The sequence below is a fragment of the Myotis davidii genome, unplaced genomic scaffold (genome assembly GCF_000327345.1).
Source record: "Myotis davidii unplaced genomic scaffold, ASM32734v1 scaffold404, whole genome shotgun sequence".
Taxonomy (NCBI): domain Eukaryota; kingdom Metazoa; phylum Chordata; class Mammalia; order Chiroptera; family Vespertilionidae; genus Myotis; species Myotis davidii.
Genome location: NW_006295824.1, coordinates 2,086,587 through 2,088,908, shown reverse-complemented (window position 1 = coordinate 2,088,908; position 2,322 = coordinate 2,086,587). Strand labels below are relative to the sequence as shown.

Below are 2,322 nucleotides of genomic sequence, written 5' to 3'. Positions count from 1 at the left end.
TTTCCCTTACTGAAGCTATAATGAAGCTCTCAGGTTTAGGCAGAAAGGCATTACTCATAATCTGATTTTACTCTGAGGCCCTTGAATCGAGAGGTGTGCTTGTTTGTTATTGTTGTTTTTAATTGTGTGCCACAGCATTAAAACTGAACCGTTACTTGAAATATTTTAAAATGTAAAGATATGCTTGGGTCTTTGTGCATTGAAGCCTTTTAAAACTTATCCCTTTTCCAACTTTGACTCCAATTTCCTGATCCTTCTATTTCCTTTCATGTAGGCTTGTTGACTGATTCTTTATTTTGATACCTTGAGACCATTATCAGTAACAACTTTTATATACCTCTAAGATTCTGTTTCTAGCCTTTTTTCTCCAAAATGAACATTCCACCTTCAAAGCTATTATAGGCAACACTTGGACCAAATATTTGCTATTAGGTTATATAGCTCACCAACTTTTCATAACACAAAAACAATTTATTCACAGCCATGGCCCAACTGCAAAGGCAACACAAAGTTGTCCAAGAATTTTATTAAGTTGTTACCTATTTCTATAACTGGTTACAGTACCAGTTATACAATTAGCCCCAAAATCTCAGTAGCACATCACACTAAATATTTGTTTTGTCTTGATGTTACATGTTCAACACAGCTCAGTGAGGGATTCTATTCAACATAATCCTCAGAAATCCAGTCTGATGTAAATGCCACAATCTTGTAATACCATGTGGCCCCTGGGTTAAATGCTCATGCCTCATTGCCCAGAACTCATTATATGGCCAGACATGAAAGGGACACTGCAGAATAAATATTTTGTGAGCACTTGTCTTTGCCATATTCACCTAAATCACTCTTTGAGACTCTGAAAATGCATATACATACATATATATATATGTATATATATATGTATACACACACACACACACACACACATATATATAAAACCCTAATATGCAAATAGACCAAAGGGCAGAACAACTGAACAACCGAACAACCAGTCGCTATGACGTGTGCTGACCACCAGGGGGTGTGCACGGAACATGGCGGGCATCAGCAGCAGGTGGCAGAACGCGGCACATAGCAGGCATTGGCTGCAGCATGCTGGTCGCTGTTATAAGGGCGAGCCTCTGGTGGTTACTGAAAATTCTTTGCTCCTGCATGCTATGATCCTGCCCAGGGCTTGTACCTGCTGCCGGAGTCATCAGTGGGTGGGAGCTTCCAGCCCCAATCGCCCCTCAGGCTTCTCCACCTCCCCCTACTCCTGAGGGGTAATCGAGGCTGGCAGCCGCCTTTCACATCCACTGCCAGCAGGGCCCCACTTGCACCTGCAGCCAGTGCCTGGCACTAGTCCCCATCACTCAGGGCCATCAGTGGGTGACAGCAGCGGCTGCCAGCCCCAATAACCCTTGAGGGCTTCTCCACCTCCCCCTTCTCCTGAGGGTGTGTTAGGGCAGCAACCGCCAGCTCGCACCTGCTGTTGGTGCCGTCCCCAATCATTCTGTGCCATCAGCGAGTGCGAGAGGGGCCGGCGGGCGCTGTCAGTGCATGGGAGTGGCGGAGGTGGGAGCAGGGCTGCAGGCAGAGAGGGGACAAGGCAGGAAGGGCTGGGCAGGGGCAGGGAGGATGGGCCGAGACCCACCCCTGTGCCCACAGCAGCCTTGAAGCCCACAGCTCCTATCAAGGCACAGGAATTCATGCACTGGACTCCTAGTAGAAATATAATTATGTAAACACTCAAATAATTTAAAAAATATTTTCAGATGTTTAGAATAGAGTCTCAATAACAAAATATAGGAGAAGTGAATAAATTATGTTAATTATAGTAGATCCCACTAACACCTCTGGCTTCAGTTAATTTAAAATCAGGAAAAGACAGTTGAATTTCTGAATTGTCAAAGAGTAGCAGTTTACAAAACTGATCCAAATGGAGTCTAACTTTTAAAAGGATTGTGGTTTACATCTAGACATGTGTATCTGTCATATGTACTATGTAAAAATAGTACAATAAGATTTTAATTTAATGTGGTTTTAAGAGAGAGAAACTAATAAAAATGGTCATTATTGTACTCTTTTTCACTCCTTATGTATTTAAGAATACCGTATTTGCCGGCGTATAAGACGATTTTTTGGCCCTGAAAAATATGCCTCCAAGTGGGGGGTCGTCTTATACGCCAGGTACACTTCAGATAGACTGCCCATAGTGCTTGCCCCGTGCCATAGTGGCCTCCCGATGCCCGCCCACTGCATTCCACATACCGTTCAGGCATCAGCAGCGCTGCTGGGTGTATGCTCGGCTGTTATGCGATTTTGCTGTTATGCGATTTTACC

At 44.1% G+C, this 2,322-nt stretch overlaps 1 protein-coding gene across 1 annotated transcript in view; it reads left to right on the top strand.

The window, feature by feature from the left end:
• GALNTL6 (polypeptide N-acetylgalactosaminyltransferase-like 6) overlaps positions 1-2,322 on the top strand; it is a 987,982-nt gene that overhangs the window by 483,164 nt on the left and 502,496 nt on the right. The gene's annotated exons all lie outside the window — the stretch shown is intronic.